This window comes from Choloepus didactylus, chromosome 1 (assembly GCF_015220235.1).
Source record: "Choloepus didactylus isolate mChoDid1 chromosome 1, mChoDid1.pri, whole genome shotgun sequence".
Taxonomy (NCBI): domain Eukaryota; kingdom Metazoa; phylum Chordata; class Mammalia; order Pilosa; family Megalonychidae; genus Choloepus; species Choloepus didactylus.
Window position 1 is genome coordinate 164,414,346 of NC_051307.1, and position 25,553 is coordinate 164,439,898.

Here is a 25,553-nt window from a genome sequence, read left to right on the forward strand (position 1 = left end):
CAGTATACCCCAATGGGGGCATGGAGAGGTATTGGGGTTTGCCATTGAGTTAAACAAAGAATTTGTCTTGGTCTGTGAATCATGTAAAACCTATTCAATGTGTTGGAGGTAAACAGTAGCTCACTATCAAGTGACACTTTATGTGTCAACCACTCTACATATGGGCAGGTGTTTGGTTTTTTGAGATGGCTTGCTTCATTACTCAGGTTCTTTCTAATATTACAGCATAGGTATTTATGGAAAAAAAAAACTTGTGTAGAATAAATTGAGGAAAACCTGAGGTAGTAAGGTTGATGGTGAATTGTGTGGTCATGGTAAGAACATTTTCCTTTTTTTAAATATTCTACTGTACTTGAAACCTTCTATACAGTTTAATTATTTTTTCTGCCCTTGTCTGGCCCTACTTTTACTTTCTGGCTTGATCTCTCACTAGAATTCTGATAAAGATGGGCTATAATTTTGGATTATGAGTCATAGATTGTTGAGATTGGAGAGGGTTTAAGAGATCCTCTAATTCCAACAACGTTTTACAGGTGATGAAACTGAGGATGAATGAGAAAGAATTTGATTAAGAAGAAATATCTTAGTATAAGGGGAAAAACATCTAATTACTGAAAAACTTAACTTCTACTTCCTATTATGAAATAGTCCTATGGAATTTGGAAATATTGGAAGGACTCATTTCCAATAGTTTGAATAATCACCACAGATTTTTTGACCCTTCTGCAAGATATTTTGTGCTGTAATCCCCTCCTGTCTTTTGTACCTTCTGAGTGCTAGGCTTTGGAACTCAGACCAGATTGTTTGGGTCAGATACCTTATAAATAAAACATGTATATATGCACACATTTACATACACATAAATAATATGTATATAAATATGTCTGATATATACATGCATATACTGACAATAATATAAAACAGATACACTTTTGCTTATGTTTTGACCCTTTGAGAAAAAGTTCACATATATGATATCATGACAGTGGAGGGATCTGGGAGTTAGGAATACAAGAGCATTTCAGTTCAGCCATTACTTTTGAACCCCTAACTTGGGGCAGGTGCTGTTCTGGGCCTTTGGGGTAGATGAAGTCTCAATTAGTATGGACGAGATCCTCAAGGCCAGTTCAGACCCAACTGTGCTTCCCAGAGTGTGATGTGGTTACCACTAAGGGTGTCCAAATTGACTCTGGGGACAGAGTCAATTTAATTTAAATTTACCAGCTATATGATCTTCGGCAAGTTATTCAACTTCACTTGCCTTAGTTTTCTCATTTGTAAAGTAAAGGTGATAAAGTTCCTCCCTCACTGGGTTGTTTCGAGGATTTAAATCACTTAATATTTGAAGAGTGCTTAGAACAGCGCAGGGCAAGTTGTAAGTGCAACACGTGTTAAACAATTGTTACACAATTTAAAAATATTGCAATTTTATATCTATTTTGATGTGTAGTAGACATAAATACTACTGGCATGATTTCAAGGATACTTTTGCTTAGGATGAGGCTAAGTAAGAAAAACAGTGGGTTGATTTCAAGACAAATATTAAGTAAATACTAGTATGGGACATATCTGAAAATGGTAAAAATTGTGATAATGGACAGCGAGTAATTAGGTTTGGAAAATACTGTGTAGGAGAAAAAAATAAGGCGATATCTAGCATGACCTATCAACCTGGTTTTCTGGGGGATTTCCTAGGACTGAAGGATTTCCGGGGATGCAGGACTTTCAGGACTAAAACTGGGACAGTCCTGGGCACACCAGGATGGTTGGTCACCCTATATGTATATAAAACTATGAACTCATATTTATTCCACAAATATTTATTGAGCACCTACAGTGGTTCAAGCATAGGGCTCGGTGCAGGTATAGCCCCTGCCTCTGGCAGTAGAATGGGCCCCTGGTCCTCATCCTGCTATTGATGAGCCCCGTGATTTTAAGGAAGGGTTTTCAGCTTCTTGAGATCTGTGTTTCTTAGTCTGCAAAATGAGGGGTTGGAATAAATGACTTTTAAATCCCTTCCAACACTGGCCCTCTTCAATACGAAACGCACAGTACATCTGTCACTGCTAAAAACTCGACTCCCACTGATGTCAAGGATGAGAAAAGAACAATGAGCGAAGTGTGTATTGTGATTCTTTTCTTAGCTCTCAATTCCAGCCTGAGGCAGGGAGAAAATGAACAAATGGAGTCTCTCCCCTCTCCTGGACTACCATCCCACTACCACCCTGACTCAAAATGACCACCTGAAACTTAGAATTCTTTGGAAAGGCCTGGGAAATCAGCAGAAGAGAGACTTTCCAACAGGTCCCAACATGCAAGATATCTATAAGAAATGCCTGAATAATTATTAGAGCAGGAGGAGATGTTTATGAGGCCAAGAAATGCAGGTTGCTCCAATTGTGGTTGAGTTTGGAAGTTGTAAAGGAACCTTTGGTGTAGGATGGGGATAGGTAATTAGTTAAGAGGCTCTTGTTTGATGCCCCATTTCTCTTCATCAAATGACCTTAAAGAGTTGAAAATATTGCAAATTTTAGGCAAGTTATGTTATGTAAGAGTATAACTCACTGACCATCTGTTATAGCTTGGAAAATCTATCTCACACAAATTGTTATTTGTAAGTATTTTTTTCCAGAGTCAATTTAATGCAACTAATATCTCCTAAGTGCCAGTTATAAGCTCAGATCTAGAAGTTATAAAGAGGAATGAGAATCACAGTTGCTAGGAAGCTTGGTAAGGGAAGTGGGACAGGAATCCAGTCATCCTCATCATATCCTCAGTCATCTTCATCAACTGATGCTGCCATTTCTTGAGAACCTGATGATTTTTGCCTAATACTGAGGTTGCTTCAAGTGAGACATGGTGGATGGGAAAGAAAGATTGGATATTGGCAACTCTAAGAAGAGTTTGTGGGCTTGGAAAACCTAGGTTTCTGGAGCCCTGTTTTATTTTCATAATAAACTTGTTCTAAGCCTTGTAATACTCAGAATCCTTCCAGGCAACATTCTCTCTAATTATACATCTCCTGATTCATTGTTGGCTTTTAGAAGCAGAATGTTGAGAGAGAGATAGATCATAAAAAGAAATTATCTTAACTGGGGGTATAGCTCAGGGGTAGAGCATTTGACTGCAGATCAAGAGGTCCCTGGTTCAAATCCAGGTGCCCCCTGTCTACCCTTTTGCTCTCGGAGAATACGGATCGACTTTGACTTGACTTTATTTTCTGTTACTCATGGCTGAGTGAATAAAGCTAATGTTACTTAAGTTCTTAGAATATGCCAGGCGCCAGTACAGGCTCTTTACATTCATCATTTCCTCCTTTACTCACCAACATTCCACAAAGTACATACTATCAGTATATCCATTTTACATGAGGAGTCTGAAACTTGGAGATGCTTAGTAACTTGCTCAAGGTCAAACAGCTACAAAGTGCAGGTCCAGAATTTGACCTCAGGGCACACACTCTTTCATTATACTATATCTCAGTTTTCAAACCTTGTAAACAAAATCCCTCTTAGCAATGCTCCCAGGGTCCTAGGAATGTCTCAAAGTTTAGAAACTTTGGCTGCATGGACAGCCATGTGACTGTGCCGACATGTTGCAGTGAAAGTCAGGGAATAGGAAATAGGGTCTTGATCCACGGTACTTTGCTGGCAGTCAACATGAACTGACCTGAGCTTTAGGGAATTGAACTTTTCTTTTCCTTTCCAAGGCATAAGGACTTTCTATCATTTTCCCCCATTGACTTATTGCAGCTGATCACCCTCACATTGGGAACCAGGCAGAAAAAAATGGGTGAAGGCTGGAGTCAGGTGAATGAAGTTTGAGGCAGCTGGAGCACAAAATGAGATGTGGGGAGTGGCAGAAGATGAAGTTGAAGCTAGAGAGGCAGGTAGGGATCAAAATGTAAAGAACTTTGCATGTTGCCACTAAAAAAACTCAGAGTTTATCCTGAAGCATTTAAAGGGAGTGACCTAGATAGATTATTTTTAAACAGGCTGCTCTGGGAACAGTGGGAGGATGGATGTGAGGGGTGGAGGCTGGGCAGTCACTTAGGAGGTGGTGGCCCTGACATTGCAGGAATGGGGATAGACTTAAGCAATGTCAAAGATGAAATCAATAGTACTCGAGAGTAACTGGAATTGGGGAAGAAGGGGTGGGAGGAGTCTAGAATTGTATTATGTAATTTGGCCTAGATAACTGAGTACACAGTGGCGTCACCAACTAAGATAGGGAGAAGGCTGACTACATGGTTAAGTAGGCAGGCCCCACCCTCTACCCTGAGCCTACACTGGAATCCTGCCCCCGCTCCCAACTTCCTAGTTGTGTGAGCTTGGGCCAGACATCCTAACCACTCCGTGCCTCAGTTCCTTCATCTGCAAATCAGTACAATAATAATAATACTTTTTTTTAGGGGATTTCTATGATGGCTACATGGGCAGTGGGCAGTATTAAAAGTGGGTAGAACTTTTAATACTGTGCCTGGCACATAGCCAATGCCCAATAAATATGCAGTGTTATTATTACCACAAAGCAAAATAGGAGGAGATGCACTTGTTTGGGAAAGATGAAATGTTTGGTTTGGGGCTCTCTGGGTTTGAAGTCTGAAGCTCCTGTAGGGAGTGTGGAGAGTCTGGGAAGGAGTGTGTATGGGGCCATCAGACAGTTTGTGAGCTAGAGCATGGCCCCAACAACCTGACAGTCCTCACTGGGGAGAATTTATTGCAGTGATGGGAGATTTCTTTGACCTTTCTTCAAAGTCCTGGAGATATACAAGATTAAAAATCCTCCGATTGGAACTCAAGGGAATAGAAATCAGAGGTGTTCAGAGATGAATATTGGAATTTGGAACATTAGGGTTTTTTTCTCTTTTTTCAGCAGAGACAGTTGGTCTTGAATGATGTCCCCTTTGAAAATCTGATGGAAACATGAACAGTTCATAATACATGCACATACGCACTATTTGCTATCATTTCAGAGTTGGACTCCTGCAGTCCATTTGTGAATACCCAGTTAAAATCCTCTCCATGTTCCATACTTGTGGGGAGCCCACAATGCTTAAAACATTCATCAATGTGATTTATGGGAAGCTGGTGATATATGTTAAAAGCTGAAAAATTAGGCTGAGTATACAGCACTGAGCCGTAGGTGCTAGGAAGAAAATGAACATATGCACTCTGGGAAAAGCAGGAGGTGGGTGTGCCTAGAAGGGAACTGGGGATGAATTTAAATCCAGGAGGAGTCCCAGACACAAAAGGTAATTGTAAGGTGTAATGTAAGTCATAAAAAATGGAATAAGTGTTCATATGAGCCATATCATTGTCAAGGGGGCATAGCTCAGTGGTAGAGCATTTGACTGCAGATCAAGAGGTCCCTGGTTCAAATCCGGGTGTCCCCTCTGCCAATCCTTTGCTCTTGGCAGTTTCATTTTGCTCTTGGCAGTTTCATTAAAGGCCAGGACTAGGGTGAGGCAAGCAAGGTGCCTAGGGGTCAAAATTTAAGGAGGCGCTGACACTCAAGTTCATACACACACTAACAGTCTCATACCCATACACAGACACACACACACACACACACACACACACACACACACATACAGATATATCCCTGTGCCACATACATACACGGAGATGCCACACAATCACAGAGTTACACACAGGTATACCCACAGACACACACACACATACTCACACATGTGCTTGCTTATACATACTTTAGGTTTTCCTGTTCTGTATATTCAATCTTATTAACCAGACCCTTCCATTTCTCTTTCTGCAAATTTTAAATTTTGTAATAGTTTCCTATATATAGCAGAGTTGTAAAGATATTATAGAGGTGTCCTGTACACTCTGCACCCAGATCCCCCTAATGTTAATCTCTTACATAACCATGGTATATTTATCAAAACTATGAAATAAATACAGCTGCAACACTAATAAATAAACCACAGACTTCATTCACATTTCAGCAGTTTTTACACTAATGTCCTTTTTCTGCTCCAGGATCCAATCCTGGGTACCATGTTGAATTAGTCATGATGTCTCCTTCATCTCTTCCAATTTCTGGCAGTTTCTCAGTCTTTCCTTGTTTTTTGCAACCTTGCCACTTTTGAAAAGCCCTATTCAGGTATTTTGTAGAATGCCCCTCAATTTGGGTGTGACTGGTGTTTTTTTATGATTTAACTGGGGTTATGGATTTTGAGGAAGAATATCAAAAAAGTGATCTGTCTGTTACCTCACATTATAATGGGTGTGGGGAGTGGGGAGTAAGCCTTCCAACAATTTAAGGGTCTGCTACATTGATGAAATGTTTAAAGTTCAGTGTCTGGTCTGGGGTATGTCAGAATATTCCTTCTAAAGCGAGAGACAAGTTGCTTTACCTTTCACTGCTCACCACACAGAAAGAGCACATTATTTAGTGGGCCTCTGGATTTTAGTGACATTGTATTTGGATGTGCTGATATATTTACACACACACACACACACACACACACACACACACATAGGTACACACAGGACAACCATTACCCATAAGACTCTGTTTTTTGTGGATCTAGGGCAAGAAGAGAGTCTGCAGCATGTCCAGGTTGTGGTTAAACCTGCTTTTACACATGGGTATTATGACTTAGTATTGCAAATGTCTGTGGTAACTCCAACTTTGCTAATTTACCTTTTCTCTGTTTTCATAGCACATTGAACTTACTTCTGTTTTAACGCTTTTGACATGGTGGATTGTAATTATCTGTATGTCTGTGCGTTAGTCAGGCTAAACTTAGTTATTCTGCAGCAACAACCCTGAAATTTCCATAGCTTAACACAATGAAGATTTGTAAGTCATTCATGCAAGGTGTGATGCAGGTATGGCAGCCCTTGTCCTTCCTGCAGCTGTGCCATCTAGCAAATGCAGCCTTCTAGGTCATTGCTACAGTGATAGAGAGAACTGGAGGAGCCATACCAGGTCATAGATGCCTTTGCCCAAGAGAAACATGGGTCACTTCTGCTCACAGTTCATTGGACAGAACTGGTCACATGGCCTCAACTTAATTACAAAGGTGTCTGGGAAGTGTAAGAATGTAAGGAAGCATTTGGGTACTTGGTGAGTATTAATCATCTTTGCCATAATCCATTTTTCCCCACAACAATCCAACCCCCTAGAAGTGGTGAATCTTTCAGATTCTTCTTGGTTTCACAAGTGACTAGCACAGTACACTGCCAATAGTAGGGGCTGAGGAAGTGTGTAGTGCATACCAGCTCTTGATTAACTGAAAGAGTGAATGAATGAATGAATGAGCAAATGAATGATGCAGCATATATAAGGAAAGCATATTTTCAAATTCTTCAGAAACATTTTATTATAAGGCAATAGTTATACTTCTCACATTTAAAAAGCAACTTGCTGCTTTTATAAATAATCTCTTAAATTATTCAACATTTCATTGAAGAGGTCAATCTTCTCTGTGTGCATCAAGTAAACCATGGAATCATTATATTTTTGGTGCCAGTTTCTTTTACTTTGAAAAGAAATGTTAACTGCTAAGCCTCCCTTTCTAAAACTGTTCATATGAGCTTTTTCCCATTAAAAAATCAAAGCATCTTTATTGAATACAACTTTAAACATATATCAAAGAATATGAGAGGAAATTAAATTTGGCTGGATCAACACCCCTGGTATCTTTTTTTCAACTTTTTCTTTTTGAATGTGTTTTCACATGTGGCTGGGTATTTTATATGTGTATGTTCATAAATATTTATTAAGCAAAATTGGAATAAAAATTTTTTTTTTCCAACCCTCTTGGCCTTGCCTGTCTCTGAGGCCCTTGACCACTTCTCCAGCCAGGCTGCCACTGGGGTGACCACATAAAGTGTGGGTTCTAACTGATCTTACACAGTACCCTCTTACCTCCTGCTCCCACTGGATGCCTCTTGCCTCCCATGCTTGGCCACCCTCTTGCTTTTGAGGGGTAAGAAACTGTGGGACCCACAAGGTGGCTACACCTGCAGAATCTGGAAATGTTGGGGAGTTAATGAGCCATGGGGCACACCTTTCATCAGTGATATGTGGAAGCTAAGGAGTAAGTTCTTCTCCTTCCCTCCTTTGGACAGACTGTCCTGAGAAGCAGTAGTTCATACATTCCCTTGGGAGGCAGCTTTATGAGGTAAGCAATCAGTTGTACTCAGTTACCTGCTGATGGCCAGCTTGAAAATGCACCTTTGAATTGACTTAACCTTCTTTCTTTGCCCCACTCTCTTTTTCCCTTTACTACTGCTCCCTGGGATTGTTCCCTGGGAAAATATTATTGCACATAAACTTTTGTCACAAGCTGTAGGTTCTAGGGTACCCAGGAATAGCACACCCTGTGGATGCTCTACCACTTATCCCTTGGCCCTTACCATAACAGTTCACCATAGCCTGGATTCCAGCACCCAGCATCTTTTTATCTGAGGAATTTTTTTTTTCCCAATAAGAGCCTAATCTATACTGTCTAAGGTAAGCTGGAAGATCCAGAGAATTAATGCCTCCTGGGAGCAGTCCTTGAACATGACTGACAGAAGCTGCTGTTTGAATATCCAGATTCCCTACTCCTTCTGTGGGATACTCCAAGCCATGAGCTTTACACTGGCTCCAAAATTCCCCAGTGGAGTTAACTTTGGTTGCTTACACTGGTAACTTGCCTAATAACAGAAGGTTTATTGGCTGCCTTCCTTTTTGGTCTCACATCCCTTGTCCTCTACCAATGCCTCCTGGGTCAGTTTCCATATAAGGTATTTGCTCCTGAATCCTTGACCCAGGGTCTGCTTCTGTGGGAACCCAAACCAAGATGACAGCTTAAGTAAGACATCATTTAAAAAAAAGTTATAAACTGATTTTTAATTTTTTAATACACCCTGTACATGATATTAAATGTCCTAAATATTTTCCAAATTATGTGATTTTTAAATGCTGCATAGTATTTATCATATGGCTTATCAAAAGTCATGTAAATTGTATGTTGTAAATTTCAGTTGTTTCCAACTTTTTTACCCAACTGTAACTGACCTGGAATTAAATAGAGACAAATTTTGTCCCTGGGGTCAGAGTTGCAAATAAATAAGCCTCTGATAGGTCATTTTTTTTTTTGTGCACATGATAGGAAAGAAATGATCCAGATGGAGATTTCTCCTGACTTCTATTTGATGTTTTTTGAAGGTTGCCATATAGCAAGACTCCTTAGGGAGAAATCAAAGAACTCTCAATTATATTCTGCTTTAAAAGGAAAAGAATTGCATCCAAGCTTCCATTAAACAAGATACCATTTCTGTCTCATCTCTCTTTGAAAAGACATGACAGCTAAAGCTCATTATGTAATACTTTGCTATTTGATGGATTTTGTTTAACTGTGGGGCAAATCGGGCTTACTGTTTACAAAAGGTTGGACCGCTGCTCTCACTGTTATCCAGTTAGGAAGACTTTTAAAATTTTATTTCAGCTCCCTGATTGATTTGGAGCCAGTTAACTAACCTCTCTAAGTTCTGCTTCTTTTCATTTGTATGTTGGGAATAATGATAATAGTATTTTCCTTAACTAAGTTTGATAGTAGAATTAAATAATATAATGTCAATAGAATGCATGGCACACAGTAACTACTCCATAAAAAATGGCAATCATTATTTCAGTGATTTCTATTTTCAAAGGTGAAAGTATCATAGAGCCGAGGGTGGGGCTCAAGAGATATGAAGGGGGTTGTGCCAGTTTGAATTTATTATGTCCCCCAGAAAAAGCCATATTCTTTGATGTAATCTTGTGTGGGCAGACAGATTAGATTGTAATTCTTTTGAGTGTTTCCATGGAGATGTGCCCCACACAACTGTGGGTGATGACTCTAATTGGATAGTTTCCATGGAGGCATGGCCCCACCCATTCAGGGTGGGCCTTGATCAGTGGAGCTATATAAATGAGCTGACAAACAGAAGGAACTCAGTGCAGCTGAGAGTGGCATTTTGAAGAGGAGCTACAGCCAAGAGGGACACTTTGAAGAAAGCACAGGAGCTGCAGATGAGAGACATTATGAAGACGGCCGTTGAAAGCAGACTCTTGCTCCAGAGAAGCTAAGAGAGGACAGATACCCCAAGTGCAACTAAGAGTGACATTTTTGAGGAACTGCAGCCTAGAGAGGAACGTCCTGGGAGAAAGCCATTTTGAAACCAGAACTTTGGAACAGACACCAGCCACATGCCTTCCCAGCTAACAGAGGTTTTCTGGACACCATTGGCCATCATCCGATGAAGGTACCCGATTGCTGATGTGTTACCTTGGACACTTTATGGCCCTATGACTATAACTGTGTAACCAAATAAACCCCCTTTTATAAAAGCCAATCCATCTCTGGTGTTTTGCATTCTGGCAGCATTAGCAAACTAGAACAGGGGTTATAAGGGTGAGACATGCAGATGTCTAATGAGATTCAGGGATCAAGAATTGTTCTCTACTCAAAGATATCTCTTCTACACATTCTTCCTGTTGTGACAGAATTGGTCCTACATCCTTGTATAATCCCAGCCATTTTCCCCGAGTCCTGCCATTACCTAGCTCAGTGCTTCTCAAAGTGGACCCATAGAATCAGCATCAGCTGGGAATGTCTATAAATGCAAATAATCAGGTCCCCCCTTAGACTTACTGAATCAGAAACTCTTGGGTGTGTGGGTGGGTGGGAGGCAGCACTCTGTGTTTCAAAAAAAATCTCTTCAAGTGATACTGATGCACATTGACGTTTGAGGATCACTGATCTAGCTTGAGCCTTTAACCTGGCCTGCCCAGGCCTTCCTCCCATGGCCAGCCCCTGAAGTCCTGCCTGATCTGGTTTCCCCCTCTTTTTGTCTTCATCCTACAGTGTTACTATTTGTTCTGCCTTAATTCTTCCCTCCTCTCCAGCGCTGAGTTTGATCCCCTCATCTCTGACCTCATGCTGAGACCTTGGATCTCACATGTGATGTGATTTCTATTCATCCTTTGGTACCTGTGTCTCGTAGCTCCAGACACCTCAGCCTCAGACTTTACTCCCTGGAACTTGTCCAGGAAGCCAACACCGCTCCCAGGTTATGACCCCTGCAGCAGGCCTGGCATATTACTAACCCATCTCCCAGGTTCAGTTCTGCCCTGGGCTGTACAACAATGTGACAGCAAGGCAGGGGAAACAGAAGAACCTCTGAATTCAGAGCTCTGCCTCTAGGAGTCGGTCAGACTCAGTTTCTCTTTTTGACATTTACCCCATTTCCACCTCTGAGTCCCTGTTCTTCTAGCTCACTGCTGGAGCTGGGGCTCTGCCTGACTCTCCCACTACTCTTGGGGGCTGGGATTTTGCTCTTTAGCCATGTCTTAGTAATATATTGCTGCATAATAAGGAATTACCCAAAAATGTAGTGACTTCAACAATCATAAACATTTATTATCTCACAAAGAATTCAGGAGCAGCTTAGTTGGATGGATGTGGCTTGGGGTTTCTCATGAGGATGCTGTCAAGCTATCAACCAGATGAAGGCTTGCCTGGGGGAAGGGGGGGTGGGGGGTGGGGGATGCTTCCAATGTGCCTCATTCACATTGATGGCATGTTAGGCTGGCTGCTGGAGAGAGCCTCCGCTCTTTACCACCTAGACCTCTGCATAGGACTGCTTGTGTGTCCTCGTGACCTGACAGCTGGCTTCCACTAGAGTGAACCAAGAGAGAAGAAGGCATGCTTTTTAAAACCTTGTCTCTGAAGTCATAAACCGTCATTTCCACCACATTTTATTTGTTAGAAGCAAGTCAGTAAGTGTAGCCTATACTCAAGCGGGTGGGGAATTAGCCTCCACCTTTTAAAGGGAGGCATGTGAAAGAATTTGTGCATATATTTTAAAACCACTGATGTCAGTCTTTGGGGAAAACTTCCTGCCACAAAGCACCCAATTTTGCTGGCCCACCCTGGCATTCTGGATGCTGACCCCCGGACCTTTGCCTTTGGCAGGTATTCTGTACCACCCACCAGGTGGACAGCCCTTCTTATACTCATTCCTGGTTGGTATTGATATTCAAGGGTCTTATCTCTTCATAATTATAAAATGTAGCCATACATTGAATATGTATTCTGTGCATTGTGCTATCCTTTCATTACCAGTTTCTAACCTGGTGAGTCTGACATGTCCTCACATGACCAAAGCCTTTGCAAATAGGATATAAATGTGAGTTAACAAGTTCATATGTTTCCTATCTTAACCAGGCTCAGGACTGCCAAATATGTGTCTGCAATTAGTGTATGATATAAAGCTGTCCAGCTGAAGGGGTGAGCAGTGGCTGGAATCCAACCCACACTCCACTAGCCAAACAAAATTCCCAGGTTTGGGATACATGTGCCTAGAAGAAAGGGAGCCTTTTTCTAATGTGCACAAATGCATCATCCATCTTCTGAGTTTTACACTCACAGGGCTGTGCCTACCCAGGGTGGGAATTTTTCTGCTAATTCTCACAAAGATGTGTATGGGCTAGCAGGGGCCCAGGTTGGGGATCTCTGGATAAAAAATGACAGAATTCCAACTCAAACTGGTTTAGCTAAAAAGGAATTTAAATGAAATGTAGGGTTTGTACTGGCTTCAAACATGTCTGGATGCAAGTATCCAAATCATGTTATGGCAAATCTGTTTCTCTCCTTCCCCTGGAACTGTTTTCTTCTGTGTTAACTTTATTCTCAGGAAAATTCTCTCCAAATGCAAGCAAGTTGCCCAAATTTACTTCCTTCTCTCTTAGCAACCCCAGTACAAAAGGAAGTTTGTCTTCTGGAGAGTTCTAGCAAAAGTCTTGTGATTAAGCCTGATAGGCCCATTTTCTGTACCAGTCATTGTGTCAATGACCATGTACTTCTCTGATTTGGCCAGGCCTTCATTTTTTGCTAATTTTTAGAGTTGGGAAGTTAGTTTTTCCCCATTCAAATCACTCTAAGATTGGGAGAGGATGGTTATCTAAAGAAAAATTGAATGATTTTATCAGAGAAAAGGGGAAACAGATCTTGATTGGATTGAAAACAACATATTATCTGCTACACCCATCACTGGAGTCACACTTTGGTGTGACTGGTTATCACAGAGGTTATAAAGTCAAGCTTGGATTTTGCCCTAATTCCTTGGCAGCCACAGGTTACTAATACCTGCTCAAGCAATTGAAAAGCTAATCATATAGTCCAGCTTGATCCCTAATATCAATATAACTGGGCTTTCTTATGTAGCTTCCAGATTTCATCTCATTCTATTTAATTTTCCATCCAGTTCTTGATCAGGGCTCCTGGCAGTATACTACAACCTGGGTTTGGAGAACACTCATGGCAACCTTTGAATGTGTCACTCCTTGATGTCACCAGCCTTTTCCTTTGGCAAGCTTATAGTGTCTTACCTCTGAGTTTATTTCCAAGGGATAGAGGATGATATCTACATGTACTGACTCTTCCAAAGGGAGCACAAAGAGTATTCTCCTCATACACAGCTCCTGGGAAAATGCTAGGAGAGAGCTCAGAACTCTAGAGGCCCAAACACCTCTAGTTATTTGTGCTGCTTCTCAGAATCCAAAGGCTTGACTGTAGGCAGAGAACAGTCACTTGAACTGATCCTCTTTCAGGCCATTCTTGGCTCAGGGCCTAAGACAATCAGACTTTTGGGCCTCTCTCATAAAGTATTAGTTAAAGGACAGAATTACAACTCAAGTACAGTCAGTGCTTCTCAAGGATGGAATTACAACTCAAGTACAGTCACCGCTTCTCAGAGAGACGTTTTCTGGCTCTTTTGGAAAGGGGTCCTTTTTGTTTGTTTACTTCCTGCAGGCCTTGAACCTGGAAGTGCATTACTGGAGTATTTTGTCCAACTTAAAACCATAAAGAGGGGTCTGTTCTGAAGATGGAGCTGAAAAGTGGAGGAGGAAAAACCAAGACTTGGTGACATCTTTTCAGTCCCTGGATCAAGTCATGCTAGAAGCTAGGACAACTCCTGGATTTTTCATAAAAATTTCCCTGAGTGTCATGTTTTCTGACCTGAAAGCCAAAGATTCCTAACTGATACAGCCTGTTACCACACTCCTCTCCTGATAACAGAGTTCTAGAAAGGTTTGGGACCTACTTTTAATGTCCAAAACAAAGTTTTTGTATACTCTAAACCTTAACACCAGCATTGTATTTAGTCTCTCTGTTTTATTTTAAGCAGTTTTATTGTGATCTAGTCACTTACCATACAATTCAGAGTGTACAACTGTGATGTTTTGAAGCTATATGTACCCCCAGAAAAGAACATGTTCTTTTAATCTGTTCTGTGGGTGTAGAACTATTGTGGGTGGGACCTTTTGATTAGGTTATTTCAGTTGAGGCATACCCCAGGTGGGTCTTAATCCTCTTATTGGAGCCCTTTATAAGAGGATAAAAGACAGAGAGAAGACACAGAAAAAGTCCCAGAGAAGCTAAGAGATGAAATTCAGAAAAAAGTATGAGAGAAGCTGAGAGAGAGAAAAGCCAGAGCTGAGAGACAAGGACACACACAGAAACTCTGTCAGAGAGGAAGCCACTGAGGTCAGAAGGGTGGAAGCAACAAAACTGAGAGAGACGGGCGAGACTAGCAGACATTGCCATGTGCAGGCCATGAGACAGAGGAGTTGAGGATTGAGGTAGCTAGTCTTAGGGGAGAAGGTACTGTCCAGTTGATGACTTGATTTGGAAATTTTTCACGGCCTGAGGACTATAAACTTGTAAGTTAATAAATCCCCATTGTAAAAGTCAACCCATTTCTGATATATTGCATTTCATTAGGTTTAGCAAACTAAAACAACAGTCAGTGGTTTTTAGTATTATCACAGAGTTGTGCATGTATCACAACAGTCAATTTTAGAACATTTTCATTACTCCAAAAAGAAAAACCCCAGACCCCCTAGCAGTCACCTCTCAAGCTCTCTATCCTTCTCCAGCTCTACATAATCATTAATTAAATTTGTTTCTATAAATTTACTTATATTACATTTTATATAAATGAAATAATGCAATATGTAGTACTTTGTGTCTGGTTTCTTTCACTTAACATAATGTTTTAAAAATTATTGTTATTATTTTTTTCTTAATCAGAGAGGTTGTAGGTTTACAGAAAAGTCATGTAAAATACAACATTCCCATATAACCTCCTATTGTTACTTTGCAATAGTGCAGTACCTTAGTTGAAAGAATAGTAAAGTATTACTGTTTGTAATAGTGTTGTATATTTGTTATAATTCATGAAAAATAATTCTTATATCTGTACTATTAGCCCCAGCCCATCATCCACAACAAGGTTCACTGTGTTCAACAGTCCCGTTTTATTTTCTAACTTTCCTTCTAGTGACATATATCACCCAAAAGTTCCCTTCAACCACATTCACCAACATAATTTAGCGCTGTTAATTACACTCACAATAATGTGCTACCATTACCACTATCCATTCTGAGTATCTACAATCAGCCTAAACAGAAAGTGTACACAAATTCAGCATCAACTCCACATTCTCTACCTCCATGTTGTCCCCTCCTAACCTATATCCAGATTCTAACTCTATGAATTTCTTTATTATAATTACTCATATCAGTGAGTCCATATAATTTGTCGTTTTGTGTCTGGCTTATATCATTCAATGTACCACCTTCAAGATACATCCATGTTTTTGCATGCACCAGGACTTCATTTTTACAGCTGAATAATATTCCATTGTATGTATATACCACATATTTTTTTTATCCATTCATTGGTAGCTGGACACTTGGGTTGTTTCCATCTTTTGGCATTTATGAATAATACTGCTATGAACATCACTGTGCAAATGTCTGTTCAAGTTCCAGCTTTCAGTTCTTCTGGGTATATACCTAATAGCAGGATTGCTAGATCATATTACAATCCTATACTTAGCTTCCTGAGGAAATGCCAACCGTCTTCCACAGCAGTTGGTTGCACCATTTTACATTCCCAATAGCAGCAAAAGAGTGTTCTTATTTCTCCATATCCTCTCTAACACTTGTTTTCTGTCTTTTTAATTAGTGGCCATTCTAGCAGGTGTGAAATAGCTCATTGTGGTTTTGATTTCCATTTCCCTGATAGCTAGTGATGTTGAACATCTTTTCATGTGCTTTTTGGCCACTTGTATTTCCTCTTTGGAGAAATGTCCATGTCTTTTGCCCATTTTTTTTAATTGAGTTGTCTTTTTATTGTTGAGTTGTAGGATTTCTTTGTATGTTCTGGATATTAAACACTTATCAGGTATATGTGGTTTACAAATATTTTCTTCCACTGAGTAGGGTGCCTTTTCACTTTTTTGACAAAGTCCTTCAAAGCCCAAAAGTTTTTAATTTTGAGGAGGTCACATTTATCTATTTTTTCTTTTGTTGCTTGTGCTTTGGATGTAAAGTCTAAGAAAACATTGCCTACTACAAGATCTCGAAGATGCTTCCCTACAGATGGTCCTGGCTCTTATATTTAGATCTTTGATACCTTTTAAGATAATTTTTGTATATGGTGCAAGACAGGGGTACTCTTTCATTCTTTTGCATATGGTTATCCAGTTCTCCCAGCACAATTTGTTGTAGAGACTATTCTGCCCCAGTTGAGTGGACATGGCCACCTTGCCAAATAACAATTGGCCGTAGACATTAGGGTCTATTTCTGAATTCTCAATTTGATTCCATTGGTCAGTATATCTATCTTTATGCCAGTACCATGCGGTTTTAACCACTGTAGCCTTGTAATATTCTTTGAAGTCAGGAAGTGTGAGTCTTCCAATTTGGTTCTTCTTTTTCCAAAATATTTTTGGCAATTTGAGGCCCCTTACTCTTCCACATAAACCTGATAATTGATCTTCCATTCTGCAAAGTAGGCTGTTGGAATTTTGATTGTGAATGCATTGAATCTGTAAATCAATTTGGGTAGAATTGACTTCTTAATGATATTTAGTCTTCCAATTCATGATCATGGAATGTCCTTACATGTATTTAGGTCTTTGATCTCTTTTAGCAATATTTTGTAGTTTCCTCTGTAGAAGTCCATTAATTTCTTGGTTAAATTTATTCCTAGATATTTGATTCTTTTAATTGCTATTGTAAATTGATTTTTTCTTGATTTCATCCTCAGATTGCTCATTACTAGTGTATGGAAACACTATTGATTTTTGCATGTTGATGTTGTATCCTGTCTCTTTGCCTAAATTGTTTATTAGCTCTAGTGGCTTTGTTGTAGTTTTTTGGGACTTTCTGTATATAGGATAATGTCATCTGCAAATAATGAAAGTTTTACTTCTTCCTTTCCAATTTGGATGCCTTTTATTTCTTTTTCTTGCCTAACTGCTCTAGCTAGAAGTACTATACTAGCATAATGTTGAATAACAGTTTTGACAGTGGGCATCCTTGTCTTGTTCCAGATATTAGAGGGAAAACCTTCAGTCTTTCACCATTGAGTATGATGTTAGCTGTGGGCTTTTCATACATGCCCTTTATCATGTTGAAAATTTTCTGTCTACTCCTGTCTTTTGAAGTGTTTTTATCAAGAAAGGATGTTGGATTTTCTCAAATGACCTTTCTGCACCAATTGAGATGATCAAGTTGTGATTTTCCTTTTGATTTGTTAATGTAGTGTATTACATTAACTGATTTCCTTGTGTTGAACCACTCTTGCCTACCTAGGATAAAACCCACTTGATCACTCTGTATAATTCATTTAATGGGCTGTTGGATTTAATTTGCAAGTATTTTGTTGAGAATTTTGGCATCAATATCCATTAGAGAAACTGGGTTTTAATTTTTTTTGCTTATAGTATCTTCATCTGGCTTTGGTATTAGGGTGATGTTAGCTTTGTAGAATGAGTTAAGTAGTGTTCCCTCATCTTCTATTTTTTAAAAGAGTTTTAGCAGGGTTGATATTAATTCTTCTTGGAATGGTTGGTAGAATTACCCTGTGAAGCCATCTGGTCCTGGGCTTTTATTGTTGGGAGGTTTTTGATGACTGATTCAATCTGTTTACTTGTAATTGTCTATTGAGGGCTTCTATTTCTTCTAGAATCAGTGTAGATTATTTCTGTGTTTCTAGGAAATTGTCCATTTCATCTAAATTGTCTACTTTGTTGGCACACATGTGGTTCTTAGTATCCTCTTATATCCTTTTTATTTCTGTAGGGTCAGTATAATGTGCCATCTCTCATTTCTGATTTTATTTATTTGTATCTTATCTCCATTTTTCTTTGTCAGTCTAGCTAAGGATTTGTTAATTTTATTGATCTCCTCAAAGAACCAACTTTTGGTTTTGTTATTTATCTCTATTGTTTTTTCATTGTCAATTTCATATTTTTCTGCTCTAATCTTTATTTTTTTCCTTCTGTTTGCATTGGGATTTGTTTGCTGTTCTTTTTCTAGTTCCTCCAGGTGTGCAGTAAGGTCTGCGATTTTAGCTCTTTATTCTTTTTTAATGTAGGCGTTTGGGGATATAAATTTCCCTCTCAGCACTGCCTTCAGTACATCCCATAAGTTTTGATATGTTATGTCTTGTTTTCATTTATCTTGAAATATATACTGATTTCTCTTGCAATTTCTTCTTTGACCCACTGATTGTTTAAGAGTGTGTTGTTTAACTTCCATTTATCTGTGAATTTTCCACTTCTCTGCTTGCTATGTGTTCCAGCTTCATTCCATTATGGTCTGAGAAAGTGCTTTGCATAATTTCAATCTTTTAAAATATATTAAGACTTGTTTTTGACCCAACATGTGGTCTATCCTGGAGAATGATCCACGAGCACTTGAGACGAATGTCTATCCTACTGTCTGTAATTTTCTTTTCTTGTAGTATCTTTATCTGGCTTTGTTATTGGGGTGATGTTGACCTCATAGAATGAGTTAAGTAATGTTGTCTCCTTCAATTTCTTGAAAGAGATTAAACAGGACTGGTATTAATGTTCTGCAGTGTTCTGTATATGTCTGTTATGTCTAGCTCATTTATCATATTATTCAAGTTCTCTGTTTCCTGATGGATCCATTGATCCTCTGTCTAGATGTTCTATCTATTGATGAGTGTGGTATATTGAAATCTCCAACTATTATTGTAGAGACATCTATTTTTCTCTTCATTTTGCTAGTGTTTGCCTCATGCATTTTGGGGCTCCATAATTAGGCATATAAATATTTATGATTGTTATGTTTCTTGAGATTGCCCCTTTTATTAACATATAGTGTCCTTCTTTCTCTTGTATAACAGTTTTGCATTTACAGACAATTTTTCCAATATTAGTGTAGCTACCCGAGCCCTTTCTAGTTACTGTTTGCATGGAATACTTTTTTCCAGCCTCTCACTTTCAACTTATTTGTGTCTTTGGGTCTAAGGTGAGTCCCTTGTAGACAGTACATAGATGGAGCATACTTTTTTTAAAAAAATCTATTCTGCTAATCTGTGGGGAATTTAATCCACTAACATTCAAGTTATTACTATAAAGGCAATCTTACTTCAACCATTTTATCCTTTGGATTTTATGCGTCATATCTTATTTTTGTCTCTCTTTTTACACTTTTAATTACCCTTACTGATAATCTTCATTTCTACAATCTCTGCTAAGCCTGTCTCTCCTGTCTTTTCCTTTAAACCTGCTGAACTCCCTTTTGTATTTCTCATAGGGTTGGTCTCTTCTGAATGAACTCTCTTTATTTCTGTTTATCTGTGAATAAACTCTCCCTCATTTTTGAAGGACAATTTTGCTGGATAAAGAATTTTTGGCTGGCAGTTTTTCAGTATTTTAAATATATCATGCCACTGCCTTCTCGCCTCCATGGTTTCTGATGAGAGATCAGCATTTAATCTTATTATGGTTTCCTCATATGTGATAAATTGCTTTTCTCTTACTGCTTTCAGGATTCTTTCTTTATCTTTGGCATTTGACATTCTGATTAGTATGTGTCTCAGATTAGGTCTATTAGGATTTATTCTATTTGGAGTACACTGCACTTCTTGGACAGGTATTTTTATGTCTTTCATGAGAGTTGGGAATTTGGGTCCATTGTTCCCTCAAATATTCTTTCTGCTCCCTTTTCCTTCTTTTCTCCTTCTTGGATGCCCAAGACCCATATGTTTGTGCATGCCATGCTCTCATTAAATTCCCTGAGACCCTGGTCAATTTTCCCATTCTTTTCTCTATCTGTTCTTTGGTCTGTGAAATTTCAATTGTCTTACCTTCTAATTTGCTGATTCTTTCTTCTGCCTGTTCAAATCTGCTGTTGTTATGCCTCTAGTGTATTTTTAATCTCTTCTGTTGTGCCTTTCATTCCCATAAGTCTGTTATGTTTATTTTCATGCTTTCAAATTCTTCTTCATACTTATCCAGTATCTTCTGTATATCCTTTATCTTTTTAGCCATCTTTTCCTGTATCTCCTTGAATTGATTTAGGATATTTGTTTGAATATCTTTGGTTAGTTGTTCCAAATTCTATGTCTCCTCTGGAATTTTAGTTTGTTCTTTTGACTGGGCCATTTCTTCCTGTTTGTTAGTTTTGCCGATGTTTAGGCATCTGATTATCTTGATGAGTTTATTCCGAAGGCCAGTTTCTCTCTCTTGCCTAGTGTTTTATTGTTGATCAGCTTTGTATTAACGCTTTTCTTTGACACTTGATTCAACTTATTCTAGACCTTTAGAATTCCTTGCCTTTAACTGATCAGATTTTTTTTCAGCTCTTCTTTATCTGAGTGTTGTCCTGGGTATGAAGTACAATTTTTAAGATTATACTATTTTGCAACTGTTTCACCCCAGGAGAAAGCTTCCTTTCTTTTGTTCCTCTTCTAGGAATCTTGATCTGTTCTGTTTGTTTTTGTTTTCCCTTTCTAGTCTTTTTCTTACTTTCATCTTGTTGCCTCTAGCTGCTTTTGCCTGGAAGGCAAATTCTGAGAAGAGAATTTGTCTTACCTTCTAATTTGATGATTCTTTCTTCTGCCTGTTCAAATCTGCTGTTGTTATGCCTCTAACATATTTTTAATCTCTTCTGTTGTGCCTTTCATTCCCATAAGTCTGTTATGTTTATTTCATGCTTTCAAATTCTTGAAATTCCTGGAGAGGACTTTCCCAAGTCACTATGTCCCAGCTAAAACAGACCCAGAAACCCACAATGGGGATGTAAACCAGGGTTGGGAAAGATGCCAAAAAGCCTTTTTGATGACTACTCAAAGCTGTACTTTCCTGACCTGCTCAGAAGATGGCATTCTACAGCAAACTTTTCTCGAAAGTGTTTTTGAACTTCCACCATCTTCACTCCTGTGGAATGGCATTAAAATAAATAGCTGGGTGATCCCTGTCTGGAGCAGGCTAAAACTGCAACTCAAAGCTAGGACCCAGTGATCACAATTTGCTGACTGAAAGCTGTGATCAGTACTCTGCCATACCCTTCCCCATCCCATTCTTGGGGAAGAGGGTTTACAGGTCCCTCTCCATCTGCATCTCCATCTCCATCTCTCTACCTTGGGAACCATACCCAAGGTAGGTAGCTTGAAGTTTGGGAGTTGGGTGTCATTAGTCACTGCTAAACACTTTACTCACAGTTCTTTACTGCAGTGTCTCAGCCTCTTTGTCCTGCTCTTCCCTGGATGCCATACAGTGCTTCCCTGGCCTCTAAATCCCCCAAACAGTTGCATCAGACAGTTTCTGCCTGTCTACTAGCTGTTTTTGGAGGAGAATTAAATACGGCACCTCCCTAGTGTACCATTTTCCTTCATTTATTCTCTTCTACCCTGCTGAACTTGTTTTTCTCTTTGTAAATCTGTGACACTAAGTCATGCCACCCACCACCTATGGGGGTTGAGGACTGTTCTGGCTTGCTAGTGCTGCCATTATGCAAAATACCAGAAATGGATTGGCTTTTATAAAGGGGATTTATTAGGTTACAAATTTACAGTTCTAAGGCCATAAAAGTGTCCCAACTAAGGCATCAGCAAGAGGATATCTTCACTGAAGAAAGGCTGATGGCATTCGGAAAACCTCTGTCACCTGGAAGGCATGTGGCTGGTGTCTGCTGGTCCTTTGTTCCTGGGTTCTGGTTTCAAAATGGCTTTCTCCAAAATGTCTCTGTGCTTGTCTCTCTTAGCTTCTCCAGAACAAACTTTGGGCTAGCATCTCCAAACATCTCCAAGCACCTCCAAGTGTCAGTGTCTGTGTTGGCTCTGGAGCTCTCTTAAGTAGTCCCGTGAACTAATCAAGACCCACCATGAATGGGCATGGTCCACAACTCCATGGGAATAATTCAATCAGAGATTCCGCCCTAATCAACAGACTAATCCCACCTCTCTGGTGAGAGGTGGGAGGACTCAGGGCTGGACTATCTTTCTCTTTCCTGTTCTCCTAGTTTTCTTCCCTGCTTTTCCTAAATTTTTGACTTTTGGGTTTCTAGTATTGGAAAGAAATGCAATTATGCAGAAAATGCCAACACCAATGTGCAGATAAGTTGTCTTATTTGTTTTGAAATGAGATTTAGCACATACTGATATATCTTGAGAAAATTTTCCATTAACTTGTGAATTAAGTAGATTTACTGTGAAGGAAATTAACCATGAGGTACTTTAGATACAAGAAAACAAAAGCAAAGTGAAAATGTATTGGGCAGGAAGATGAGAGATTCGGGATGAGCAGAAGGGAGAGCAAAGTGGCATGGTTTGAGATAGAAAATACACCCAGATAAACCCTTGACTCTGGTGTCAAATTTTGTTGGTGCAGTGTGGTGGCTTGGAGCTTTGTACCCCCAGAAAAACATGTTCCTAAACTTAATCCATTCCTGTAAGTGTGAACCTGTTGTAAATAAGACCTTTTGACGGGGTTACTTCAATTAAGATGTGGCCCAACTGAATCAGTGGGTCTTAATCCTATTACTGGAGGCCTTATAGGGAAGATCACAGAGGGAGGGAAAGCCACAGGGAGCAGCCAGAGGCTGGAAGTCAATGGAATCTGGACTAGACAAGAGAAGCATTACCACATGACAGAAAAGCCGAGGACCAAGGATTGCTGGCAACCAGACCCAGAATGCCACAGTCTTCTGGAAGAAAGTATTGCCTTGATGACGTTTTGATTTTGGAATTATCCTACCCTCAAAACTGTGAACCAATAAATTCCCATTTTTGAAGCCAACCCACTGCATGGTATTTGCTTCAGCAGCCAGAAACTGAAACAGTTGGGTAGCAGAATAGGGTGTGTTGCCAGATTTATGCAATAAAAAGATAGTATGCCCAGCTAAATATGAATTTCAGATAAACAATGAATAATTTTTAGTACCAGTATGTCCCAAACATTATATGCGATTGTAAATATAGGAATATGGTTGTTTTATTTTCCAGGGGTTATTTTGTTAGCACGCTGGAACCCACAGGTGAGACATATTATCTAATATCCTGGAACTAAAACCAGAGGCTAGTTGCATTATAAAATCCTTGAACTTTAACCTCTTCCTTGTTTCAACAAAATGCCTTTAGCAGTCTAAAGTGGTCTCAGGTTCTCTTTCACTACTTCTTTGAACACTGCAATTATATTTCTGTCTTTTCTTTTAAATTTTTTATTATAGAAAAATTTCAAATACACACAAAAATAGAAACTGTAATGCACTTCTGTTACTCATCTTCAATATTTGTCTACATTTTTCCAATCTCATTTCATCTATCCTTCTCCAACCCATTTACTTTGAAGTATTTTAAACCAAATTCCAGACATCATATCATCCTTCGATACCATGTTTCTTTTAAAATTATGTTTCCTCTTCTGTCCTAAAGTATATATCAACTATTTAATGTTGCCAAGACCTCACCTCTGCTTGCCTTCATAAACTAATAAATATACAATAATGTTTTCTCCCTTCAGGAGATAATCTTCCCTGAGTTTCCCCCCTCAAAATATCCTGAGCAGTTCAAGACTTTCCCCCAACTCTGGTAGCACACTCAGCCTCAAGTTGTCTGTTCTGCATTGACCTGAGAGGTCTGTGGAGTCAAGACTGGGTGAGGAGATGGGTTAGCATTTTTGGCTTTTTCTCAAACTTCCTTCTGAGAAACACTAGTATTTCCTGTCTTTGTGCTTAGTTTTGTACATCATACTTTCTAGTATAGACTAGACTTTTTAAGTAACTAGTGGGTCAGCTGCTTTAATTTTTAAATAACCTTAGGAGTAGGCTTGAAGATGCTGAGAACAGCATGATAGAGTACAAGGGTTCTCAGAAGTCAGTGTGCAGAGAACCATCTGGAGAGCTTGTGAAAACACAGCTGGCTGGGTCCCATCCCCAGAGTTTCTGACTCAGCAGGTTGGGGTGGGGCCCAAGAATCTGCATTTCTACAAGTTCCCAAGTGATGCTGTCACTGCTGGTCCAGGGACCACACTTTGAGAACCACTGGTATAGGAAAAGCTTTTTGGTTCTAGAAACTTGAAGAAGAATCCTAATTCCATTACTTATTCTGCAACCTTGGGCAAGTTACTTAACCTCTCAGATTTAGTTTTCTAATCTGTAATCAACAAATGTTCTTTCCTTCTTCTCTGATAATGACTTGTTGCTTTTAAGAACAAGAGCTCACTTTTCCTTCATGTTGTTTTTCAGTGGCAAGTCAGAGAGGTTTTGCCCACATTCACACAGCCTGGCCCCCAGAGGCAGACCCTAACAAAAGTCTTGCTACTGGAAATGTGGACCATAGACCAGCAGGATTGGAATCACCTGAGAACTTGTTAGAAATGCAGAATCTCAAGCTCCACTTGAGACCTGCTGAATCAGAATCTGCTTTTTAACACAATCCCAATGATTCAAATGCACATTAAAGTTTGAAAGGCATTAAAGTTTAAATGCAGTGAAACTATAGTGAAATTTCAGCTCTGGAAGCTGTCTTAAGTATCTTCCTCTTTAGGTTTGCTCTAACAATATTAGGGAGCCAGATTAGCTGGACAAGTTTTCACTTGGCTGGGCAAATAGCAACAATTAAAAACAACAACAAAAGTCCCTCCAAGCCTGGGGAAGGATACCATGGAGTACTGTAAATAGCAGTTGCTTGTCTCCTGAGCACTAAAATATTTGCTGACTCTGTTATTTATCATCTCTGCATGTGCAGCATCCAGGGTGATAAATTATGGATGAGGAGGTTATTAAGTTACAACACTCTCTCCTACATCAGATGCGGGTGTTAGGTATATTTTGGGCACTGCAGTCATCACAAAGCAAATAGATTCTTTCATGATTATTGTGCTTATAAAAGATGCTTATTCATAGAAGCCTGCTTTTACCTCAGGTCTTTGTGAGGCCAGTACTCTATTTCTAAATGTCAGAGTGTGCAGTTTTGGCTGACAAGGAACATAGTAATAGGATGGCTCCTTGACTAGTGCTTCTCACAGTGTAGTCCCTGGACCATTTGCATTAGAATTACCTACGTGCTGGTGAAAAATGTAGATCTTTGGGACTCAGATGGAAAATTAGAGTCTCTGGGTGTGATATCCAGAAATTTTAGTTTTTAACAAGCTTACCTGACAATTCTTACATAAACTGAACTTTGAGAAATGCCACTGTAGACAGACTTAACTCTCTTATTTTA

At 39.4% G+C, this 25,553-nt stretch overlaps 2 non-coding genes across 2 annotated transcripts; both read left to right on the forward strand.

Moving 5' to 3' along the window:
- Positions 1-3,094: 3,094 nt before the first annotated feature.
- Positions 3,095-3,166, forward strand: TRNAC-GCA. Its single transcript has one exon. It is a non-coding gene; the product is annotated as a tRNA-Cys (tRNA).
- Positions 3,167-5,323: 2,157 nt separating this feature from the next.
- Positions 5,324-5,395, forward strand: TRNAC-GCA. The gene has a single exon. It is a non-coding gene; the product is annotated as a tRNA-Cys (tRNA).
- The last annotated feature ends 20,158 nt before the right edge of the window (positions 5,396-25,553 follow it).